This window comes from Hyaena hyaena, unplaced genomic scaffold, assembly GCF_003009895.1.
Source record: "Hyaena hyaena isolate Hyena2069 unplaced genomic scaffold, ASM300989v1 scaffold_117, whole genome shotgun sequence".
Lineage (NCBI taxonomy): Eukaryota > Metazoa > Chordata > Mammalia > Carnivora > Hyaenidae > Hyaena > Hyaena hyaena.
Window position 1 is genome coordinate 1,821,776 of NW_024080749.1, and position 26,739 is coordinate 1,848,514.

At 42.2% G+C, this 26,739-nt stretch overlaps 2 non-coding genes across 2 annotated transcripts; both read right to left on the bottom strand.

Annotated features, from left to right (window-relative positions):
* Positions 1-218: 218 nt before the first annotated feature.
* On the bottom strand, positions 219-291 carry TRNAF-GAA. Its single transcript has one exon. It is a non-coding gene; the product is annotated as a tRNA-Phe (tRNA).
* A 12,475-nt stretch (positions 292-12,766) lies between these two features.
* Positions 12,767-12,918, bottom strand: LOC120234843. Its single transcript, XR_005529215.1, has one exon. It is a non-coding gene; the product is annotated as a U12 minor spliceosomal RNA (small nuclear RNA).
* Between the last annotated feature and the right edge of the window lie 13,821 nt (positions 12,919-26,739).

A 26,739-nucleotide genomic window follows, 5' to 3' on the forward strand; every position in this document is an offset into this window, starting at 1 on the left:
TAGTAAGTACCTTAGATAAGTCAGCTGTTATTATTACAGTCAAGAAGTACAATGTTGCTGGTGGGTTTATATAAAAAGGGCCCCCCAAGATATGTGATATCACCCCTTTCTGAAAAGCCAATGATCCACCCAAGGCATGAGAACCTCACATTCCCCTTACAGCTTACATTTTGGTGAAGATTGCCAGAAAGTACACATAGCATAGACATCAAAAACACTGCTGAAACCCGGGATTGAACCAGGGACCTTTAGATCTTCAGTCTAACGCTCTCCCAACTGAGCTATTTCAGCTTGTTCGGACAGCTTTTCCTGTGTAACCATAATGGAATAATATTTGTTTGGCAACAGTAAAAAAAAAAAAATCAATATTCAAGTTCAGCTAGAGGTAGACATTTAACAAACGTCAGAGAGGTGGTGAGTTAAGATCCCTGACTCTATGCCAAAGTAATAAATAATTTCACTCTTCTAAGTTATGTTACTGCCTTGCAACCTGTTTTTTCCCATTTAAAGATATATCATGGGCTTTTCTCATGTCAAAAAAATGTCTTTAGTTGAATTTATATCTAATGTAGGCTTCATTTCTAGAAAAATGGCAGCATGGTCCGCTTAAATATTTAATGAAGTATCAACCTCCATAAAAACCATGTTCCCATAGACCCATAAACATAACGAGGGTTAGAAACCAGCTGCAGACCACCCCTCCAAGGAGACTGTCATGGGGAAGCGTCAGACACACATACACAAAAAGAACAGGACAGATGAAGTAACCCAAAAAGCTATGGTACCAGAATAGGCAGCTTCCAAAGATGCCCATGTTGTAATCCCCAGAAAACACAGTAAGTTAGGGTCCCTTGGCAAAGGGGCATGAAGGTGGCCTTGCAAGGGAGTCTGCTTTCACTCTGAGGTGGGGAGAGTACCCTGGATTATCCTGATGGGCCCGATGTAACCACAACAGTCTTTATAATTGAGAGAAACACGCCGACCAGACAGAACCCAACGGGTACCAGTAAGAGGGACCACCAGCCTGGCCTTGGGGATTGGAAGATGGGCGGGGCCACGGGGAACGGGGCAGGCACTGGAGGCTGGAAAAAGCAAGTGACCCTATTGTCCCCGCAGCCTCCACAAAGGAAGGGAGGCTCACGGATATCTTGATTTCAGCCCAATCATGTGAATTCTGGTCATCCCACCTCCAGAACTGTTAGATAAGAAATTAGTGTGTATTCAGTCACTAAGTCGGTGGTGCTTTGTTACAACAGCGACAGGAAAGTAATATAAGTTCATAACAAATATATTTATTAGTACCCAAGGAAGAAACAAATGTGAGATTCCTCTCCCCACCAGCACAGCAAGGCTGGGAATTGGAACTGGCTGAAGAAGATGTGGTTGTTCCCACTGATGGTGGGGAAGTTCACTGGGGTATCTTGGGCGGGGTGGTGTCCTGGGGGGAAGGAAGCCTCCAGCAGAGCCTAGAGCCTGCTTCAGATTCTGTGTCTCCTTCTCTCTCTGCCCCTCCCCTGATAGTGCACGTGCACTCTCTCTCTATCTCTCTCTCTCTCTCTTTCTCAAAAATAAATAAAATAAATAAGCTTAAAAAAACAAGTCTGTTTCTTGGTTTGCCTCTTTTCTCCCCCTATGTTCATTTGTTTTGTTTGCTAAATTCCACATAGAATGAAATCATATGGTGTTTGTCTTTCTCTGACTGACTCTTTTTGCTTAGCATGATACTCTCTGGCTCCATCCATGTCATTGCAAATGGCAAGATTTCATTCTTTTTTATGGCTGAGTAATATTCCATTGTGTATATGTGCCGCATCTTCTTTATCCATTCATCAATCGATGGACATTTGGGCTCTTTCCGTAATTTGACGATTGTTGATAATGCTGCAGGTGTGTGTGTCCTTTCTAATGAGTATTTTTGTCTGCTTTGGGTAAATGCCTAGTAGTGCCATTGCTAGATCGTAAGGTATTTCTGCCTTTAACTTTTTGAGGAAACTCCACGCTGTTTCCCAGGGTGGCTGCGCCAGTTTGCATCCCCGCCAGCAGTGCAAGAGGGTTCCCCCTTCTCCGCATCCCCGCCAACACCTGTTGTTTCCTGTCTTGTTAATTTTAGCCATTCTGACCGGTATGAGGTGATAGCTCATTGTAGTTTTGATTTGTATTGTCCTGATTGAGTGATGTTGAGCATCTTTTCATATGTCTGTTGGCCATCTGGATGTCATCTTTGGAAAAATGTCTATTTGTGTCTTCTGTTCATTTTTTTAACTGGATTATCTGCTTTTGATGCGCTTTTCAATGAAAGGGAAACCCCTTCCTCTACCATGCCTGTGCTGTATCTCCAGTCCCCTCTATTAGCAAAGCCTAAAGTTATGGCACCTGGCAAAGGAGATATTGTTATAGGGCATAGCTACAGTGTCACTAAGCAGGGAAAGTGTGGATTTGCACCTGATGGAGACTACATTGACTGACACTGGTAAAGTGCACTAATCTTGCTTTTGTAAATAAAATGGTATACATGATTTACGTGCATAGATATTCTTCGTTCGCACTTACGTATTTATTCTGCCTGCCAAGAGGTACTGTAAGTATTTTGCATGTATTAATTCATTTGCTTTTTTTTTTCTCATGTTTTATTTATTTTTTGAAAGAAAGAGTGCAAGTCGTGGAAGGGCAGAGGGAGAGGGAGACCGAGGATCCAAAGTGGGCTCCATGCTGACAGGCTGACAGCAGCAAGCCCAATGCAGGGCTTGAACTCACAAACCACGAGGTCATGACCTGAGCCAAAGTCAGATGTTCAACTGACTGAGCCACCCAGGGGTCCCAACTCATTTGCTTTTTATAATAACCCTCAAATGCAGAAATTATTAATATTGCTGTTCTATGGATGAAGAAGCTGACACACCAAGTTATTAAATAACTTGCCCCAGGTCACACAGCTAGTAAGTGGCAGAACAGGAATCATTATGGCTTTATAAGCATAGAAAAAAGAAACTACATATATATGGATATACATATATGTAACTAACTCCTAAACTAAATCATAGAATTTTAGAATATATAATATTAGAAATACTAATACATTAAATGCTTTCTTTTATACCTTAAGTGAATTCTATAGTTTGAAGATAAGTTATCTTTGATGAGTTAAGCCTCAGATTCTTTTGTCCTAAATAATTTAAAAACCTATAAAGTCAATAACTATGGAAGGTAAGGTTGTTGCAAAATTCCAGTATTGGTTTAAAGGTAGATTCTACGTGGGGTGACTAGGTGGCTCAGTCTGTTAAGTGTCAGACTCTTGATCTCAGATCAGGTCATGATTTCACAGTTGTGAGATCAAGCCCCGTTTCTAGCCAGGCATGGAGTCTACTTAAGATTCCATCTTTACTTTCCCCTGCCCCTACCCCACTGGTTCTCTCTCTCTCTCTCTCTCTCTCTCTCTCTCTCTCTCTCTCTCTCTCCCAAAAATAAAAAAAGAAAGAAAGAAAAGAAAAGACTCTCTGTAATTTGAAATAGGAGACTGAGTCTAATATCATTTTTCACGGTCACACAAGTTTCTACATTTCTTACGTATTTAGGTAGAATTGGCGTAGTAAGAATTTGGTGACCCATTTGCCTGGACCTCAGTTTCCTCCACTGTAAAATGGAGCTAGCACCTATTATAGGCTGATTTGTCCCCACCCCCAAAATTCAGATGTTGAAATCTTGACTCCTAGTACTTCAGGGTGTTATTGTATTTAGAGATAACAGTTAAAGAGGTGATTAAGGTAAATGAGGCTGTTAGGGTGGGACCCCAACCCACAACGACTGATGTCCTTATCAGCAGAAGAGACACAGGGTGCTCTTCCAAGAAGGCAGTCATTGGCAAGCCAAGGAGAGAGGCCCTCAGAGGAAGCTGATGCTGTTTGCACCTTGATCTAGGACTTCCAGCTTCCAGAACCATGAGAAAGTCCATTTCTGCTGCCTAAGATGCCCATTGTGTGCCATGTTGTTAAGGTGACCGCAGTAAACCCATCTGATACCCAACACACAGAGCAAATAAAGAGAGCTCCTGTACGTCAACAGTACTAAATAAAGATGGTAGTAATGGTATAGGGAGTACTACACAGACGTGAAACCAAAGACAAAATCCTCATTTTTTTTCCAGATTTTGTTTTTAATTTCAAGGATTGACTCTCTGTTAATCCCTTTGTTTTGTTCAGTAAATTTTGTATAGAAAAAAGAAGCATGCTTCTATCCCAAATATAAATCTCCTGATTAATGTTGTAGGTGCTTTGGGGATATAAAATGTCTTCCAATCTAAAATCCAATATAAAATCTATTATCTGTCTCATAATCAGATAATCACTGCAGTTACAATTTCTTTCTACAACAATTTGGTAAAAAAATCTATTTTTTAATGATAGAGCATTGCTTTGGCTCCTAGGCATAGGATCCTTTCTGAATGTTTCTTTGGAATATGAAGCGAAAGCATTCTGTGTCAGGATACATGCAAGCTGTAGATACTGGACATTAGAGTTCAAAAGGCCTGACCCTTTGAATGAAGAATAAAGTGGAAAACATTGTTTAGCAAATCTCTGAATGTTGTGGAGAAATAGCTTTTACCAAAATGAAACAAATAAACAAACAGAATTATGGGATAAGGGTCTTTAAAGTTTTTATTTATTTTGAGAGAGACAGTGCAGGTGTGGGGGGTGGGAGGGGTCCAGAGAGAGAGAGAAAGCAGGGATTCATTCACCAACCACGAGATCATGACCTGAGCCTAAGTGGGATGCTTAACCAGCCGAGCCACCCAGTCGCCCCTAGCAATTATCTTTTAGAAGCTGTGTTTACTGCCATGGGTTTCTCTATTCATTGTGGATTTGCCATACTAAATGCAGGTTTGGGGCGCCTGGGTGGCTCAGTCGGTTAAGTGTCTCCAACTCCAGCTCAGGTCATGATCTCACGGTTCGTGAGTCAGAGACCTGCATTGGTCTCTCTTCTGCCAGCGTGCAGCCTGCTTCAGATCCTCTGTCCCCTCCCCGGCTTGTGCTCTCTTTCTCAAAAATAAACAAACATCTTAAAATGCGAGTTTGGTTGTGGCGAACATGACCTAGTTGTGGCCTTGATGCCATGTCCTTCATACCTAGGAACAAACTGTCCCTTGGCCTCTGATTAAACTCTTAACCTCCAATTGGCCATATTGGAACCTTACGGTCAAACATCTCTGGGCTTCAGTTTCCTTAGTTCCAAACCAGACAAAACATTCTCTAAGATCCTGGCCAGGTCTGACTTCTAGGATTCCGTGGGGCATTAGCCATGGACAGAAGAAACCGAGGGGTGGTTATAACCTTCAGGAAGCAACCGTCAGGACTTGGGATGGTTTTCCCGCACCTGAAAGACTTGGTGCAGCTTCTACCAAAAGGCTTCATCCCCCCACCGCCCCCCACACTGCTCTTTCCATATATGCCTCTGCTGCTGCTGATTCACCATTGGCAGGCTGTGTATTTTAAGCCAACTTCTCATTAGAGGTGCTGGATTTACATCATTGCATTCATAGTTGATGGGGCTAGAAGTTCTTTTGGGGCGCAAAACAGAGCACCTCTCATGCTCCAAATCTCATTAGGATGAGCCTCTTACAAGGTTCCATCAGACCCTGGTTTCCAATACATCAAGTCAAGTGTTAAGGAATTCCAAAAAAGGTAACTAGAAACTATGATTTAAATACCAGTAGAAGTTAAAAATTGCTTCTACCTATGGAGTTTTAATTGGTCATGATACTATTTTAAAGTGTATAGAAATTTAAAAACAAAATAGCAAGGAGCTTCATCTAATTAAAAGAAAATGCTGTCCATTACAATTCTGCCATATTAAATGCTAGAGTGATTGGTTTAGAACAGCTGTGAAGTGCCTTGAAAATGATCTTCCAATGCACTGGGGACCTCCTTCCCTCACTGTAGACTTTCTTACCTACATTTTGTGAGTGTTTTAAGTTACCCCTAACTTATACAATCAAAGCCAGCTGATCACAGCAGTCAGGTGATTTCATGAGCCTCCCCCAAAATATACCAATCCACTTCCCACAGTTTGTTCTGCTAAGTTCTAGAACCTTCGATTTGGCCCTTAGTTAACTGTCAGGTGACCTTTGCCACCTAGAAAGCAGTATTTAAGGAAATGACCTACCCTGACTCCAATTCCTCGCCTTCTACAGTAGTGGATTTGATTATGAAAATTAACCCTTGGGAAACCAAGGGAGGTACAAAATTGTGAGTGATAGTTGATAAAGTCTGAACACAAGGTTTCTATGTCTCAGCCTGCCCCCCCCCCCCCCCCCCCCCAGCTAGCAAATTTCTCATTTTCCAAACTAGGTTCCTAGACACTTTCCAAACTGCCTCTTGACTCTCCTTAGCATTTGAAATAAGAAACTGTCTCCCCCTTTTTATCTTAATCCTACAACCCATGTAGCCTTTGAGGAGTTACCTCACAGGAGACACGCGATCAGTTTTCAAGTGCATGTTAAGAATCGCTACTTTCTATCCTGTGATTTGATCTTATTTTCTCCTTCCACATTCTTCTCTTCAATAGAATTCTCTTATTTCCTGAGGAGAACCTCTTTTACTTTCATTTAAAGTCACACTCAATGCAAGAAATCATACACAAGACTTTCCAGTACAAGAGGAAAACCATCTCCAGTGGAAAAGATACTTGTGCTCAGCCCCTGAGAGACTCTTAGGCCCACATCATGGTTTCAATAACCCCAAGTCCTCACACTTAATACAAGAGAAATACTGTGTGGCTGGTGACCAGGGATGTCCCCTTCCCTCATGAGCCTTGCTCTTTCTTTGGGGAACTTTCAGGTGCTCCTCCTTTGTACCTACTCTCATCTGCCCTCTTTGAGCTTTCTGCTGTGGAAACCAACATTTCTCTCTCCAATCTTCACCCCCACCCAGCTGAAAAGTATCTATGAAGGCTGGGACCTTTTATGATGGTGATAAACTATCCAAATTATTTAGTAGCGCTATACCTCAGTAAGTTGCCTCAAAGCAATAGGCCTTAACTAAGGGAAATGTTGGTAATAGTGGAAAATTCAAGTTCACATCAAGTTCAAGTTCAGGACTGAGACTCTGTATTCTCATGCACAAACCTTCACTTAACTTGAAAAACGTTGCCATCATCTTCCGGGCTTTCTGGCATCTCCATCATGATCTTGGAAGCCTTTTGGTGGCTTCCAGAGCTGTCACCATTTCTTGGGGTTCCCTATTATGTGCAGCCAGAGAATTTTGAATGGCTTCAAGGTATTCTAGAATATAGAAAAAAATTACTCAAGGTCGTTTAATAGGGTTTAATTTTGATACTTCAAGCACCAGAACCATGCAATTCTTGTAAGTGCTCTGTGACCTCCATTTTATATAGAAATCTATAACTTGAAAAATTAAGTGACTTTTGTCAGGATGGAACAAAAAGTCAGTATAAAAGTTGAGAAGTGTAGTCATATTCTGCAAGTTTTGATCTAGTAATCAACTGGGACACAGCCCTGCTGTCTATAAGAGACAGGAGAATACAGATACAATTTGGGGGCATTATAGGCTTAGAGGAGAATATGCATGTGGTAAGGCTGGAAATTCAATACTTGTTCACCATTGAACATTTAACATTCAAATATCATAGCAAATCCTACCTAAAGTGCAATCTGAGATTGTTTGTTTCTGAAGTATTTGTCTGATCAGAAGAATTTTAATGCCTTTCCCAGTCTCATGTGAATGATGGGTGTTTGGTCACATACCGCCCCAAATCCCAAGACAGTAATTAGATATAATTTACCATTAAATAGTTAATTGCTGGAGGTTATTGAAAAGAGAAAAATTAAAAGGCGACTCAGAAATCTGAAAGTTATACCCATCAAAAATAAGTGCTTTTCTTTTAATTCTTCAGAAATTCTAGATGACAATTTATTTCACTCTTCATCGCAATTGAGATCACCAATTAAAGCCAACCCACTCAGCTGCCTTTAGAAATGGATAAAACAATTATCAACTGTGTGTAGCCTGGGTGTCTCTCTCAGAGATGTAGCCAACAGTGGGGTTGGGGAAGACACAGCTCAAATTAGATGACCCCATGAGCAATCAACTGACAGGAAGTAGTTCACCCACTTACAGAAACATCTTTCTATAGCAAACGTATACTCACCAGAAAGGTTAGTTTTTGCTTGGATCATTCTACTCTTACCCACCGCTGCAGCAAACAGCTTGGGGTATTTATTCTCAACCATACTGTAAGGAATCCTGCCTGAGAACCACCAAACGAGACGCATGTATTGTTAGCAAGCCCCATTTTCTCCACCATGATGCTTTAGAAGTTGGCAGGGCTTGCCTGCTGTGGAGATAGTGGAGGCTGTATGTGCGTAGGTCTCTATAATTAAAATGCAATCACACTTTCTTCTGACAACAATTAGAGCAAAATGACATGGCTTAATACATGCTTGACCAGGAGGCCAAAATGCAAATGTTGAAAGCACGTTAAGATTTTTACCGCCATTCCACTTGGAACGTTTGAATGAAAATGGGCAGAGGGACATTCTGGTGAATAGTGACACTTATAAAGGAAGGCAGTGGAGGAGGAGTTTCTATTTTTCAAGTCTCATTTGCATTTGTCCTTCCCAACCTGGGCTCCTGGTAGGAGCTCCAGACACGCCTCCATGGCAAGATGGAGACACTTCCCTCAGGCACTGGTCTCACTGGCCACACCACATAATAAGCTATCGGCATGACTCCAAACATAGCTCTATTGGAAAGAGATGAGTCGACATTGCTTCACTACTTTTCTGAGAATTTAGAGGACCCAAGCTTAATCATGGGGAGGGTATTTTCTAGTTTTTTTGGTGTGCCTGTTGCATCCAGATAAAGCCAAGATGAGCTTGGATTGCCTAAGTTATAAGGGAGCCAAATAACACTTTACCATTTTGTCGTTTTTCAGTAGGGTTTTCTGTAAGCCTAAGGAAATCTGTTGTTTGTGTTAAGGTTGTTTCACCAAAGAACAAAAGCAAAGTTACCCTTTCTTTCCATGCTGGAACTCCTAACTTCAAGCAGAATAATACCCCAAGTGGCTGAATGTAAACATCAAATAGGGACTAAAGATGTAAAAAGACACCTCACATGGAAGAAATACGCATAGCCAATGAACACATGAACGAAAATTTAGTCCTACTAATCATAAAAGTGAAAATATGGTAATGATTTAGTTTTTTCACCTATCAAACTGTCAAACACCTGTGTCAATGATAAATGTTGCCAAGAGCCAAATGAAGCAGGAATTCCAGTGCACTACTGGAGAGAATAAACTAGAACATTTCTGAGGAGCACACTGGGCCCATACCAGGATCTTCTGGAAGGCAAAGGAGTTTTGACCCAATATTTTACTACTAGGAGCCTGTGACAGAGAATGCTAGCTGTCCCCAAATATCCATTCTCACTAGCTTCTCTTAGAAAAAAGTTCAACTTCGCTCATAGAATGAAAACTATATTTCCCCGACACAGCAATATTATTAGAGAAAAAAACCAAGATATAGAACCTTAGATACATCTTGTTTTGAAAGCCAAGATTTTAGCTACAATCTAATAGGTCAGATAATGAATAACATTTCTTTCTTTACAATCTTCTATACTTTCCCCTAAAATATACCAATTTTAAAACTAGAAAAAAAGTTATCAAAAAAATACTACTAAAACACTGAGGTTTGGGTGGTTTAGTAGGTTAAGGGTCTGACTTGATTTCGGCTGAGGTCATGATTTCATGGGTTGTTAGACTGGGTTGCACATCGGGCTCTGGGCTGACAGCAAGGAGTCTGCTTGGGATTCTCTCTCCCTCTATCTCTGCCCCTCCTTTGATTGTATGTGCACATGCATGCACTCTCTCTCAAAATAAATACATAAACTTAAAACAGAGGCTTATATGACTCACACGTTATACAAGTATTAATACAGTAAGAGTCCCTATCATATTACATGACAATCATATACCATAACAGCATGACGAATAGAAGTCCAGGACAAAGCAATGCATGCTAAGAATGTTGCTTTTTAAATGTTTATTTTAAAAGTTATTGTTTCAAAGTTAATAGTGGTTTCTTAATCACTATCAGCTTAAAATTTACATTCCAGATAGCTAGGGAGATACCCTGAATAAATGATGAGGAGGGGTTTCACATTGCTTAGGGTCTACTTTATGACGTCACATGTAAAGAAGCACAGTCCAGGGGCACCTGGGTGCTTCAGTCAGTTAAGCTTCCAAGTCTTGATTTCAGCTCAGGTGATGATCTCAGGGTTTATGAGGGTTTATGTCGGTCTCTGCTCTGACAGTGGGGAACCTGCTTGGGACTCTATCTCCCTCTCTCCCTGTACCGCACCCCCTCACCACCATTTGTGCTCTCTCCTCTCTCTATCAAAATAAATAAATAATTAAATGTTTAAAAAATAAAGAAATAAATATAAAGAATCACAATCCAACAACCAATGGTAATGAACAGGGAAGTTTTTTCTCGGCAGGTTCACCTCAAAGCACTCAAAAGAGTTAAAGGTCATAACCCACCTCAGTCCCTTCTGCTTCCTAATTCTGTTGAGGAAACTCATGCACCAAACCCTTACTCTCTTCTTCACACCAACTCAAGCATCATTGTTTCCCCCTTGCCAGAATTTTTTCCTTGTGTGGCGACAACTAATCTCCTTCCCAGCCAACAAGGTGTTCTCCTCCTTCATGATTAGAAGGTAGAGAGGACACAGGGGAGATAGTGACCTGGCTAATAACGGATTTTCTGGGGCAAATAAGGGAGGGAGGGGTACTGTAAACATTTAGGGTGAATGAGTTTTGCCCCAGCAAGTAACAAGGAACTCCACCCCCTATACAAGTGATTGGATCCCTTTGATGGGTTACAGGTTAAGTACACGGAGAGTATTAGTCGACCATTGTTCCTGACTTCATCCATACAAGCTGTGACTTTTATCAAGACAAATACTTCCATTTCTGAAAGAAAAATGTTATTTTATGGAGTAACGGAACTCTGACAACACCCACACTCAAATCATAGTTTCTAAGGAAGAAAAGCAGAGCTCGTGACATTACTGGACTGTCACCACATCATAAAATAGTCAGTGACTTTGAATTCCACAATCACTTTTTTTGAAGGTAGGAAGAGACCTATGCTATTAACCTAAAGTTATTAATAGTTTTCTACTGTTAAATGGTACCAAGAATTATGACTCATATAATAAAGGTATCATTTCACTGACATTAATGGAATGCTCAGGGCTGTAAAAAGGCAATGCGTGTTCCCTTTAAAAAGAGAGTCACAGTCTTGGCAGCAAATATTTGGTATTTTTAAAACTTTTAGAGCACCTTGTAATTCATTTGGTCTGATTGTACATAGTAATTATAAGTATGTTTTAAAAAATCACATTTTTCCACTGCACAAAACACAATAATACTAAGTGGGAAGAGTAAGCTCTTGGAGAACAGCTAGATCTCTTTACCCTGTCCCTGTATTACCACCGCAAGCTAAAATGTGACATTTCCCCTAACAATGACAAACTGTTTTTAATAAAATGGTCGCTACTGCCTCTGAGTGGTGGGTCATTTTCAGAGTTTAAATTTCATTAATTTCAAGTCCTTTCAGCCTAACGGGAGAGAATTTTGAGACTGACAGTGTACATATCATTGCAAGCTTACATTCTGAACGTGATATTGTAGTTGAAGGGCATAGAGAGTATGATTTTATTTACAAAAGTGTACAAACAACTTGTAAGTGTGTGAGGTTGGCGGGCCTTGTCCGTAACGTGTCTGCTTCCACAGAGAAGCAGAGAGCTCTCATTTCTCATGGTTTTCCATCCAGGTAGTGCTCCTTGACATCCACATTTTGCTGGGGGCACTTTCACATCCAATCATGAGAAACATTGAGCCACCGGGAATATAGGACTCATCAGTCATGAAATGCCTCTGTGGACAGAAAGGCATTATTTTAAATCATTAATGCATCAAACTGGGATTTGCCTGTGGCCATTTCTAATGGTAGAGGGGTAGGGCAATTTAGTTTGTCAAAATAAAGATTTGTTTCATGGTTCTGAGTCTGGTCTAAGCAGGTGACATGGTAAGTAGCCGTTCCTCCGAATTTCGCGTAGTTGTTGAAATTAGCAGCCCACAATATAGTTTGCCCAAATCAAATGCTACATAATTACTAAATTGGATTTGGGATTAAACCATGGATCAAAGGTGACTCTGCCCTTTTTCCCACTCTGAAATGAATCAAACGCACAAAGGAAAACAAATTAATAATGGCAACTCAGTCTGCAAGGAAAATAGAAAACACTAGTAATCCAAATCATGGAGAGAGCTGGGAGCTTCGGGAAGAGCTAGAAAAACACAGATTCTGCACAGCAATGAAACTTCCATGGAACAAGCCAATGACCACTAGTGGGGAACTAAAAGGTCTATGTGCGCGGCTGGGCTGGGCTGGGGATACAGACACCCCCGTGCTTCCCACTTGACTCCACGGAGTGGAACAGGCAAGAATGGTAATAAATGAAGTGGCCCACCCAGGTATTTAGAAAAACAAACAAAATAGATCCAAAGAAAGTCCAACAAGAATAATAAAGATAAGAGCAGAAATTAATACATCAGGAGACCGAAGACGGATAGAACTAAACGAATGAATCCACGGGTTCGTTGTTGTTGTTACTGTTGTTTTCCCTTCTCCACCTCGTTTATTACCCTCATACCCGTCTACTCTTTCAGTGTTAAAGACTGACAAGCACATCATAACTCCAAGGCACCCTGCAAAGCAGGTGGGTCCCCCTAGAGGCAACCTTTTACCCACTCAAAAATTAGTCCCATGTTAGCAATGAGGATTCAGGCATCACCCGGAATGATTATTTTTCCCTCTTCATAAGTTTAAGGCATCCAATGGTTGTTTCTTTAAATACAAAAGGAAATTTAAAAAAATTTTTTTAATGTTTATTTATTTTTGATACAGAAAAAAACAGAGCACACGCAGGGGAGGGGAGAGACAGAGACCCAGAATCCAAAGCAGACTCCCGGCTCTGAACTGTTAGCACAGAGCCCGACGTGGGGCTCGAACTCACAAACTGTGAGATCATGACCAGAGCTGAGGTTGGGTTCTTAGCCAACTGAGCCAACCAGGAGCCCCACAAAATGAAATTTTAAAAATTTAGAAAAACCTTGGTCTAAACTGGCAGTTCTCAGTGTGGGTGATTTTGCCCACCCCCTTCCCTAGGGGACATTTGACAACATCTGGAGATAGTTTTGACCGTCACAACAGGGTAACAGCTGGTGCTAAGGGTACCTGGCAGATTGAGGTGGGGACGTTGCAAAACAGACCCCAGTGTCAGGACAGGAAGGAGTAAAGATGGGGGAGGAGGAGGAGGACCATATGCTTGCCTGGGCCTCCCCTACAACACCAGGGCAGGCCCTACAACAGAGGTCTGTTTGGCCCAAAACATCAGTGGTGCCAAGGTTGACCAACCCTGGTCCGATCTAATCAATAAAAGGAATAGGAATTACGTAGAAGTAAGAAGGAGGATGCAGAAATAATCTGACTCAAAGATACTTGAAAAATTACAGAGCACTCTACTCAGATATACTCCAATCACTGTGAGAATCTGTATGTCATTAATGATTTTCTCGGAAAATGTGAATTACCAAAAGAAACTATAGACCACATAGAGCTTCTAAGCAAATTATCATGGAAGCAATAGAGAACGGTGCAAGAAAAGACAGTGAGAGAATGAGAGGGAAATAGTTCTAGCAACACTCTAAGGCACAGATGGCTCCCATTTCGTTTAAATTGTGCCAGAGCATGGAGTAAGGAGAAACTCTTCCTTTTTTTGAAAATCAGAGTTAACAAATAATACCAAAACCTGACAAAGAAAATGCATGGACAAGAAAATTATAGGAAAATCTCAGTGATAATTATCAGTGTAATACAAGAAAATATTAGCCAGAGGATTCTGTTAGTACTTTAAAGCAATAACACACGATTCCAGATGGGATTCATACTTAGTGATGAAAGTTTCAATATTAGAGAATCTGATATAATTTACCATTTTGAAATCTAACTTAGTACTTTAATAAATCATAGAAAAGTAATATGAACGTCTTTATGATTTCTGTTTTTTTTTTAATTTTTTTTAATGTTTTTTTTTTATTTATTTCTAGGAGAGAGAGAGAGACAGCTTGAGCAGGGGAGGGTCAGAGAGAGAGGGAGTCACAGACTGAAACAGGCTCCAGGCTCTGAGCTGGCAGTCAGCACAGAGCCCGACGCGGGGCCCGAACCCACGAACCGCGAGATCATGACCTAAGCGAAAGTCGGACGCTTAACCGACTAAGCCACCCAGGCGCCCCCGTCTTTATGATTTCTGAAAGGCAATTGTCAAAATTCAAAATATGAGAAAAAAATTCAACATCTATCTTTTAAAAAATCAAAGAATATGTAGATATTTTCATACTGTGATTTTATGTACCATAAAACTCCCTACATGATATACTACATCTATATATAGTTATATGCAGTTAATTGTTAATATTTGTATTAAATATATGTGTTTCTCCTAATGGGACCACAGGGAGAGAAAGCTTCTTTCCCAAGATAGGCCACTCCAAATATCTCATAGCCTACGATACAGAAATTATTTCAGAAGTGGGCACATGACTCAAGCAGAGCAGACACAGTGCTCTCACTTAGAATTGTAGGTTATACTTGGAAAGAGGCTTTCTCTGCTGTGGAATGTCATTTGTATGACCTTAGATTTGTGACTGCAGGGCCTGACCAAAACGCTAGAGGCGTGAAGAATCCAATGGAATGTATTTACAAAATATTGTTAGAGTTTTGGTCCTGCTAAATGAGAAAGATATGAAAAGAATTCGGAACAGAATCAAAGTTAATAGTTCACCGAATCCAGTCAACTGTTGAAAGCATCTGGGCAGGGGTTTGGATCTCTCATCTGATTTCAGAATTAAATAATGTATAATTTGAAGAGGGCTATAAGGCCGCCCCACTTGGCACACCTGGACTTGAAATCTCTCTGGGTTTAAGGGTCATCAGAGGGCTCCGGTTGTCCCTCTGGATGGTGAGAAACATACCCTTTCAGCATGCTACGCCAGATCTTATGTCCTGACCAAGACTTCAGGTTGTATACAAGCTCATCAAATATGGAAAGAAAAGCAATCTGTACACACTATATATCTGAAGCATTGGCAATTCATAAGAGAATCTGAGTATGGAACAGATGAATCTAGTCACCCCAAAGTAAAAAGGCATTTGGGTAATTGATTTAGACTTGCATTTTTAGGATGAAAGGAACAAGAGAAGTTGACTCATGTTGTAAACATTCACAGAACATTTAGGAGAATTTATGATTCCCCAGATGTACAGTTTTAATGTACGCGATTTATCAGAATAGTATCTAAGAACTTGGGGAGCTTTGTTTGTTAATCAGACATTTGAAGGACTTCAAAGAAAATTAAATCTATTAAATTTATAAATGCCGTTTAAATGTTGAAGGGAATTTTATTAGATTATACACGCACTCTTAAAAGTGACTGTTGAAATTTGCTAGGTTTATAAATAGATGATAGGATTTGTAATTTAATTTGTAAAGCATAAAGAGGAACTGGGCTTCATAGAATATAGAATTTATAACTTACCACAGTCACTAATGTGACTAGAAAGGAATTTATAACTTATTAGAGTTACGAATTTTACTAAAGTCACATTTTGATTTTGTTTATGCTGATTAGTCTCTGCGTAATCTTGTTTGAATACAAACTCCCCCTCCCCCAGTAATGGTATCGAAACACTCCCTCTGCCTTGGAGATGGCAAGTACCAAAGATCTACCAGCCTGAAGGGCCCTGGGGCCATTGGCTACTAGAGAGGAAGTTGGTCCAGGAGCAAGGTCAGTCAATGCAGAAGACAGAACCAAGAGATGAAAAGATGATCTCTTTAAACCTCTGTATCCCGCCATCGCCCAAAGTCTGACTGCTCTGAATTTTTGTGAGTCAATACAATTCTCCTTTATGCTTAAACTAATGAGTTCAGTTTTTCTCACTTGCAAATAAAAGCTCAAGTGTTTGCAGCTCAGAGCATCTCCCCTCTTGTGACCTTTTCTCTTCTCCCGGCTTTGAAATTGACAGGTGACGTTACAGCAACAAATATTTGACCTTACAGGTCCGTTTTTCTGGACATAGGTATATTGTTCATAGCTCATTTCTCATGTGACTAGAAAAGAATCAGGCAAGTCTAGTACTTTCAGCATGTCAGCAGAGCTCCTACAATTGAAAGAATCAAAGAGACTGGACACCCAGTGGGAAAATAGACATGAAGGAAATGGACACAAGGACAAATGGACAAATTGACAAATGGAAAATGGACTTGAATTCTATGCGATTCACAGAGGAAAACTGATTCCTCACTAGCATCAGAGAAAAGCAAATATAAACAACCCTGAAATACTATTTTAATCCATCAGATTGTCAAAAGTTTCAGAATTTTGATAAAATCGTTTGTTGGTGAGGATGTAGAAAAACACAAACTCTTGGGTGCTGCTAATGGAAAAATAGCTTGTGTGTTCATTTGGAGAGGAATTTGGCAGGATTTTTTAAAACTGAGCACACCAGCACCCTCAGACACAGTTTTTCTTTTTTTGGGGGGGGGATTTTTTTTTTTTTACAAATAGTTTATTGTCGAGTTGGTTTCCATATAACACCCAGGGCTCATCCCCACAAGTGCCCTCCTCCATGCCCATCTCTTCCTTCCCCTACCCCACCCCCATCTGCCCTCAGTTTGTTCTCATCATTCAAGAGTCTCTCATGGTTTGCCCCCCTCCCTCTTCCCCGCTATTTCCCTCCTTCTTCTCCCCCATGGTCCTCCGTTAAGTTCCTCCTAATCCTCCTATATGTGCAAACATATGATATTTGTCCTTTTTCTGCCTGACTTATTTCGCTCAGCATAACACCCTCAAGGTCCATCCATATTGCTACACATGGCCAGATTTCATTCTTTCTCATCGCCATGTAGTATTCCATGGTATAGATAAACCACATCTTCTTGATCCATTCGTCCGTTGATGGACACTTAGGCTCTTTCCATGTTTTGGCTATTGTTGAGAGTGCTGCTGTGAACATTGGGGTACATGTGCTCCTATGCATCAGCACTCCTGTATCCCTTGGGTAAATTCCTAGCAGTGCTATTGCTGGGCCATAGGGGAGTTCTAGTGTTAGTTTCCTGAGGAACCTCCACACTGTTTTCCAGAGGGGTTGCACCAGTGTACATTCCCACCAACAGTGTAGGAGGGTGCTCGTTTCGCCACATCCTCGCCAGCATCTAGAGTTCTCTGATTTGCTCATTTTAGCCTCTCTGACTGGCGTGAGGTGGTATCTCAGTGTGGTTTTGATTTGTATTTCCCTGATGAGTAAGGATGCTGAGCATAGTTTCATGTGTTTGTTGGCCATCTGGATGTCCTCTTTGGAGAAGTGTCTGTTCATATCTTCTGTCCATTTCTTCACTGGGTTGTTTGTTTTTCAGGTGTGGAGTTTGGTGAGTTCCTTATAGATTTTGGATATTAACCCTTTATCTGATATGTCATTTGCAACTATCTTTTCCCATTCCGTTGGTTGCCTATTAGTTTTGTGGGTTGTTTCCTTTGCCATGCAGAAGCTTTTAATCTTGATGAGGTCCCAATAGTTTATTTTTGCTCTTGATTCCCTTGCTTTTGGGGATGTGTCAGACACAGTTTTTCTACTCCTGAGTCTATATCCCCTAAATATTCTCTCTCAGACAATATACTAGTGGGTTGAGTACAGCATTGGGGGCTCTATAAGTTAGAAAACATGAATATGTCCATCAAAAAATGTGAAAGTAAAGGGGTGCCTGGGTGGCTCATTCGGTTAAGAATTCGACTTCAACTCAGGTCATGATCTCACAGTTTGTGGGTTTGAGCCCTGCATCAGGCTCTGTGCTGACAGCTCAGAGCCCAGAGTCTACTTCAGATTATGTGTCTCCCTCTCTCTCTCTGCCGTCTCCTGCTCATGCTTTGTCTCTCTCTGCCTCTCAAAAATGGAAAAACGTTAAAAAAATGTGAAAGTAAAGATAAGTAAAATGTGCACACACACACACACACACACACACACACACACACACACACACAAACTAGATTGCAGAAAGAAGCACAGGGGAAGGAAGGAGTTGGCTGCACCTACGGCAACATGGACTGACTTCAAACCCATGGGTTGGCTGAGAAAAGAAAGTAAGAAACAGAATTGATATGGGGCACGATACCTTTTCAGTACATTTTCTAAAACAGAAAACAATACTATATGTTTGTCATGGACACACGTATAAAGAAACTTACTGAAAGTCATTTGGGAAAGCATATAGTAAATCCACCAGAGGCAAGGAAGGGAATAAGACTGGGGACTAGAAGTGAAAAGACAGGAAAATAAAATAAAATAAGAAAAGAGGGACTTTAGCAGAGAGTGGTGGTGATTCCGTGCCGTGAAATTAGGAGCATGATCGGCTCGATTCTACACATCTAATAGATCTTCATGATCATAATGTGGAATTGAGAGGAGAGCAAGCTGAAAGCCCATGGAAATAAGATTTCTCCCAAAGGAAATCTGGGCACAGAAGCTCAAGGGAATGGCCAGCAAGCACTACTATTTACTGATGCTAACCGTGGAGTAAAATGGAAGTTTATGAAATAATATTTTGTGGCCATGACAGAGGGGAAATAGAATTCAGAATTACATAGAAACTGTGATTGCAACTTCATAAAAAAGAGGAAAACGTACAAGGAAACAAACAGTTGTGCAGGAGGGGCATGAGGAGTGAAATTTCCTATAATAAAAAAATCATTTAAATATTTTTGAAAATGACCTAACACAGTATATGGATAGATATTAAAAACAAGAATGAGAGGTGCCTGGCTGGCTCTGTCCGAAGACCACACGACTCTGGATCTCAGGGTCACGAGTTCAAGCCCCATGGTGGGCATAGCAATTCCTTAAATAAATTAAAACTTAAAAAATACATTAAAAGAAATAAAAACAAGAATCATATCACAATCGGCCTTGGTGGAAACCAAATATTTGTTTTGACTTGCTTGCTTATTTGTTTTTAAAACCATAGTAGTTGGTCTTCTACCATAGGCTTCCAAGCAACCCCTTCAAGCATTGAAGGTCCTGATGCTGAGAAAGAGCTGGGAAGGGATGGGAAGAAACACAACAACATGTTGACACCTCTTCTAGCCAGGTGTGCTTACATCAGTAGCGACGATGTGATTTTCTGTGCCCTTCTGCATATTTGAAATATTTCATAATTAAAAGTCAAAATAAATCAGTGTGATAACAACTCAAAATGGCGAGCTCAGAACCAGGCCCAGAGGAGCCACGCAGAAAACTTTGGTTCCTTTCTCCATCTTCCTGGATCTCTGTGGCGCCTTCCATGAGGCCTCAGGCATATGTCATCCCTCCCCTGTCACCACCTCTCACTCCCTGCCCTACTCATTGCTTTTTACCAGTCATCGGACTCTCCCGTTGCCATTGCGAAAATGGTCAAGCTCTCACTGGAACCATTGGCCATTTTCATCCTTCTCAGCAGGCGGTGGAGCAGGAGTATCCATGTGGGGCTGAAGCTCCGGGAGGGAGAAGAGAAGCAGCACCAAGGACAGCAGACCCCCAGGCGCTTGGTCCTGGTTGACCCCCGCCCCCCCTGGAAAAGGGCTCACTCCGTTGCTACTCCCCCTGTAACGACCACTGACCACTTTGATGCAGGTCCCCCAGGCATCAGCACTTTGTCCCTGGTCCCTGAGGGTTATTCATATCAGCAGTTTAAGATGCCTCTGACCCCCCCCGCCCGCCCATGACTTTGGGATGTTCTAGTAAAAAGGACCCAATGTGGGAAACGAAACCTGGAAGTTGACCATCAGCAAGGGCCACATGTGCCTGAGAGCGGCCTCTCCCCTAGTTCTGCCTGGAGGAGACTCCGTCTGTTGTTCCACAGGCTGTGGGAGCCCTCGAGGGTGGGCGCCAGGCTCAGAGAGGGAGATGAAGAGATACTCCTTGCCGCCCTCCACTGAACGGTTTCCTGGCTTTTTTTGTAAACTATGAACAATCTTGCCTCACTTTCTGTTGCCTCCTGGGAGATATCCCAAGACTCCAAACATAAAACGAGAAAATACAAATGAAGGCATCATTTTTAATATATTTAAAAAAATTTTTTAAATGTTTATTTATTTTTGAGAGATGGAAATTGTGAGGGGGCCAGGGGCAGAGACAGAAGGGGATAGAGGGCCCAAAGCAGGCTCCCTGTTAACAGCACAGAGCCCGATGCAGGGCTTGAACTCATGAACCATGAGATCATGACCTGAGCCAAAGTTGGACACTTAACCGACTGAGCCAACCAGGTGCCCCAAACGAAGGCATCATTAGCCCAGGATTACAATAGGTGCCATGTCCTGCTTGAATCCAGGGCTCCCGAACTTGGATCTTTGTGTCACTCTTCAGATTCCCTTAGTTCTATTGGTATCTGTCTCTCTCTGACTTCTCCCCCTCCTTCCCCTCTTACTCTCCATTGTCTATCTGATTATCAATCACACACACATGCTGCATCCATCGAAATTTCCAGGGCTTCCCTAAATGCTCCAGGCAGTTGAAAATTCCCTGCTTCTGAAAGATTTTCCAATTTGGTTGGGAGAATAAGAACCCCATGAAAAGTTGTAAGGCAACGAGGGCTCATGTGTTGAGCATCAAGTGAAAGTTGGGTAGAAACCTTGAAGGACACCTAAGTCTTCGGGCATTTAAAGCCTCCTTGGACAGTGATGGAGAAAGTTGTCCATCTCCCAGCAGGTGGAACTCAGCCCAGGGCTTCAGGGAAGTTGAAGTGTCATTGGGAAGGCTCAAAGGTCAAGGTGGTCGTGGAAGCTTTTAGTGATGCACGGATTCTTCCCTCTTCATCACTCAATTGCCAGAATTTTTTCAGAGCTGAAGGAATTCTTCAGAGCCATAATTATATGGAATAAGAGGGTATGATTTCAGGGAGAGCTTTAGATGTGCTATCCCGGCACTAACCCAGAAATAAATAACTCTCCCCAAGAAATCAACCTTGCTCTGAGCGGGGGGATATGCTGGATGAATGGCAACGTGGATGGCACACCTCCAGGAAGCCCTAATGGAGGTGTCATCCAAACACAATCACAGAGCAACTGACGGATTCCCGTCTTCCCAGACCTGATCCCACGCAAGTGCTGACAAGTCACGAGAAAACAGAAGGTAGTCATTTTAACATGAGTTTCAGGATGTAATTTCTGGACTGAGTCCCTCATGTTTTTCCCCAGAAGATGAGGGCTAGTAGGTAGTTGCTTACAATGCCATTCAAACTAACAGTTGAGATGCCCTCCTGCGATCAGGCAGCTCTTTCTGTTAAGTGCCAGGTGGCTTATATATTTTAGGTTCCTGGTTTATTTTTTACTTCTCTCAGCTATTGCTGAGAATATCTGAATGAGATATAGATTCTTCTTCCTAACCAACAAAAACAAACGGAGCTGGATTTGCCTCCTACAAGTACACACCCCTTCCATGCTTGGCAAAGAATGTTTCTGCTCAAAATTAGATAACAGCATGAAACGTTATGGGCTCTGGAGATGAAGGACAGAGGGTGAGGACGGGGCTCAAATCAGAGCTAATAATAGACCAGGAAAAGCTATTATAAGGACAACAGCTTTCAAGAAGTAGACAAATTAGGAGCGCCTGGATGCCTCAGTCGGTTAAGCATCCGACTTTGGCTCAGGTCATGATCTCACAGTTCATGGGTTCAATCCCTGCATCAGGCTCTCTGCCATTAGCATGGAGCCCACTTCAGATCCTCTGTCTCCCTCTCTGTCTCCCCTTCCCCTACTTTCCCTCTTCCTCTCTTTCTCTGTCTCTCTCTCAAATAAATAAACATTTAAAGAATTAAAGGAGCAGACAAATTACAGGGTCAACTGGCAAGAAAGAAATGAATGAAAATCACACAGGAGGTAAATAGCATTTAAATTAATGATCTTCCTATTGTGGGTGGCTGGGGAGCTGGTTTCTGAAGCGTAAGAAATGGTTGATGTTCATTTAGAATCAATGTGAAGTCTTTCCTGCCAGTAATATTTTGCTTACTTGAATTTCTTTCTTTCTTTTTTTTTTTTAAATGTTTTTATTTATTTCTAGGAGAGAGAGAGACACACAGCGTGAGGAGGGGAGGTTCAGAGAGAGAGGGAGTCACAGACTGAAACAGGCTCCAGGCTCTGAGCTGGCAGTCAGCACAGAGCCCGACGCGGGGCTCGAACCCATGAACCGCGAGATCATGACCTAAGTGAAAGTCGGATGCTTAACCGACTAAGCCACCCAGGCGCCCCTGCTTACTTGAATTTCTAATGGTTGGGAATGTTCTCTCTGGATAAGATTTACAAAATAGTTAGCCTGATTGTATTTTATTTTTTTAATGTTTGTTTATTATTTTATTTAAAAATTTTTAATGTTTATTCTTAGAGAGAGTGAGTGAGTGGAGCAGGAGCAGAGAGAGAGGGAGACACAGAATTCAAAGCAGGCTCCACGCTCTGAGCTGTCATTACAGAGTCCGACAGGGGGCTTGAACCCACAAACCATGAGATCCTGATCTGAGCCAAAGTCAGACACCTAGCCAACTGAGCCACCCAGGCACCCCCATATTTATTTAATTTTGAGAAAGAGAGAGAGAGAGACAGAGAGCAAGTGGGGGAGAGGGGCATAGAGAGAGGGAGACACAGAATCTGAAGCAGGGTCCAGGTTTCCAACTGTGAGCCACAGAGCCTGACGTGGGGCTCGAACTCACAATCTGTGAGATCATGACCTGAGCTGAAGTCGGACGCTTACCTGACTGAGCCACCCAGGTGCCCCTAGCTTGATTTTATAATAATTCTCTCATCCAAAAAAAAAAAAAAAACCATCAAACCAGAAGGAAGCTCCAATCATCTCTGACCACTAAAATCAGGGCAATTTTTAATATTTTCCTTGAAGGGATGTCTACGACAATTTGGAGCCCCTACGATTTAATCTAACAGGTGTCCTGAATTTTTCAGTATCTGGCCTTGAACCTGCCAGATCCAGTTTATCTGAAAAGAATACGTGTGACTAGAGACACTGACCTCTTCCTTTTTTTTTTTATTTTTAATGTTTTATTTATTTCTGAGAGATAGTGAGAGAGAGAGACAGTGTGAGCAGGGGAGGGTCAGAGAGAGAGGAAGACACAGAATCTGAAACAGGCTCCAGGCACTGAGCTGGCTGTCAGCACAGAGCCCGACGTGGGGCTCGAACCCACAAACCATGAGATCATGACCTGAGCTGAAGTTGGATGCTTAACTGACTGAGGCACCCAGGCACCCTAACCTCTTCCTTGCTTCTAAGGATTTGGGCTGGGGTTTGTTGGTTTTTGTTTTGGGGGGATTTTTCCTCACTTTCGGTTAATGCAGATTTTTCAAAACTTTTAGTGCAAGTTTTTGTAAATCCATGTAAAGCAACAAAAGAAAATGAAAGAATTGATCAAAAGCAGAGGAGGGAAGCGAATCCTAGTTAAATGAAGTGTTACATAATCAACTCCGAGAATAAAAACACTTCTACCTCTGACCACAAGGTGGCAGTAGTACCCAACTCATTTAATATAGATGCCGTCAATGCTCAAGGAATTTGCTCTCATTAAAAGGGTGATGGTGTATATTGCAGGTGCATGAAACCCAGTTCAGGTCAAGATTTTTTTCAGTTGAATTAACTGGATGAATATTCACTGCATGTTACTCTAAAGGAAGCCTGAGGATTCTTGGCTTCCATGTTGACCTTCCAGGATTACTTCAACACACAGTCCAGGCTTCCAGAGCAAGATGGAAGCTTGAGTCCCTAGCATCGCCTGGGGTTGTACTGGCTTCTCCAATCAGGCATGGTTCTGGAAGCTTCCCAGATCAGAATAATCTAAAATTGGCTCTTTGTGGCAAATTACCAGAATGACAGGATTTCTTTCAAACCAGCCTCATTCTCTCCTGCTGCAGATGCTGACTGAACCCCCACTGGCCTGGCTTGAACCCAACCTCCCCCCAGTCACACTGCACCCCCTGGGGTCCCTACTTTGGTCCCTCACTTGATATCCTCCCTGACTTGTAAGTGGCTGTTGTACTTTGAGAAATGGTTTGGGGCTGCCAGCCTGGACCTCTCTGGGTGATAGCTCCTCACCCACTTCCCTTAACATCATCCATGCTTGCTTCCTGGGCTGTCTCTTCCTGCTCCCGGCCAGCTCGCTGAATGGGGACGTTGGGATAGCCCACCCACTGGAAGCCCACCCACTTGCTGAAGCCAAGCCTTAATTCCATTTTTCTTTAAAAAGTGCATTTCAACGTAAGGCAATCAACTTGGGCCATCTTGAACAAATACCAGAATAGAGTATCACTAAGAGTAGAGGCGCCTGGGAGGCTCAGTCAGTTAAGTGTCTCCTGCTTTCTGCTCAGGTCATGATCTCACAGTTCGGGAGGTTGGGCCCTTCGTTGGGCTCTGTGTTGGCAGCGCAGAGCTTGCTTGGGGTTCTCTCTCTCTTCCTCTCCCTTTGTTCTCTCTTGCTCAAGCGTGCTCTCACTCTCTCTCAAACTAAATAAATAAACTTTAGGAGTATATATTTCGTGGGGCTCAGTCGGTTGAGTGTCTGAATTTAGCTCATGTCATGATCTCGCAGTTCGGGAGTTCGAGCCACACGTTCGACTCTGTGCTGACAGCTCAAAGCATGAAGCCTGCTTCAGATTCTGTGTCTCCCTCTCTCTCTGTCTCTCCTCCACTAGCATTCTGTCTTTCTCTTTCTCTCTCTCAAAAATAAATAAACATTAAAAAATAAATAAGAGTATATATGTCTTTCAGCTCAATGAAATTTTGTGTAGGTATTTTTCATTCATCCGGTGCACAGTCTTTCATTATTCCCTCCAATGAGAAGAATATATAAATCATTCTGCATCCCCCTTCTCCTGAAGTTCATTCTCTCTAGCACTTCTGTGTTCTTTTAACTGCTCCACACCACCTCCCTTAAAAAAGTACCAGGCCCTTTTGTGGTTCTTGGGAGCCAGGCTCGTTGACAATCCTACTTTAGAAACTTACCAGCAGAAGGTTCTCACACAAGTGCCCTAACTCAGCTAAAAGGGCACCAGGTCTGACGACTCCAAGTTCGTACATGCAAAGCATGTGGCATAGGCGTCACCATTCACATTCTTACCCTTCTGTACTTCTGGCAGTGGTTTCTCCAAACTCATTAGTGTCTTTTTATTCTGATGTCTTGACTTCTGGAGCCTTGCTGACCCTGGCGGGACTGTGACTCTCAGGGTCGGCCAGTTCCTAGAGGTAGTTAAAGACTCCCCTGAGAGCATGCCTTTCACATGCAAACCAACCAATCCAAAGCCCACATCCCAACTACCTCCTTGCTGGCTCACCTAGGGTTCTATTCCCCCATCCGTCCCCCCTTTCGCCCTCCCCCTCACTGTCCAATTTACCCCAAAGACAGGTAGCAGACAGCTGGATACAGCCTGCTGAAATCATTCAAACTTGCCAATCCTGAATCTGCACACCCTGCCTTGCCCAGTCCTTCCCAGAGAAGGCTCTAGCTCACCTTTTTGCCTGTCCCTTTCTGCCTCCTGACCAACTCTGGTGTGTCCCCACATGGCCTACATTGCCAGGCATGTCCCCTCCTCTTGGGAACTGTGCGTAACAAACTCTCTGTTCAATGACAATCAGCTCCTGATGATAATAAGGCCTACATTTAAAATATCATTATAGGGGCGTCTGGGTGGTTCAGTCAGTTAAGCATCTGACTCTGGGTTTTGGCTCAGGTCATGATCTCTCGGTTCATGAGTTCCAGCCCTGAATCAGGCTCTGTACTGACAGTGCAGAGCCTGCTTGGGGTTCTCTCTCTCTCTCTCTCTCTCTCTCCCTTTCTCTCTGCCCCTCCCAATCTTTGTCTCTCTCTCAGAATAAACAAATAAACTTAAAAAAATACCATTTAACAAGGTTCAAGGCAGCCTTGAAATAGTGATGATTTTCAATATTGTTAGAATAAAATTGTACCTATAGACAGAATTGCCAATAAAATGCATTGAATTATTATTTAATATCTATTGTGAGATAAACACCCTACTCTGTGATTTTGGGGAATACGATTTCAGACAGACAATCTTTTGCTGATTTCACCACCACTTAGTGGAATCAGATACGTGTGTAACGTAAATGACAGAAATCACAGGACACATCACAGTCACTGCTGTTATAGAGGCACAAGGAAATCATGGGAGGCCAGTAAAAGTGAAGATTTATTCTAGGACAAGATTGTTGTTGTTGATGGAATCCAGCATTTCTATTTTCTCTTATTTCTCACATTTCTTTATTCCATATAACTAAGCCTTTTCATTGTTGACATGGACATGAATAGACTTAAAAACCACTCTTTAAAAAAGACTCACACATTGGGGCGCCTGGGTGGCTTAGTCGGTTAAGCGTCCGACTTTCACTTAGGTCATGATCTCGCGGTTCGTGGGTTCGAGCCCCGCGTCAGGCTCTGTGCTGACTGCCAGCTCAGAGCCTGGAGCCTGTTTCAGTCTGTGACTCCCTCTCTCTCTGACCCTCCCCTGCTCATGCTGTCTCTCTCTCTCTAAAAAAAAAGAAAAAAAATAAAAAATAAAAAA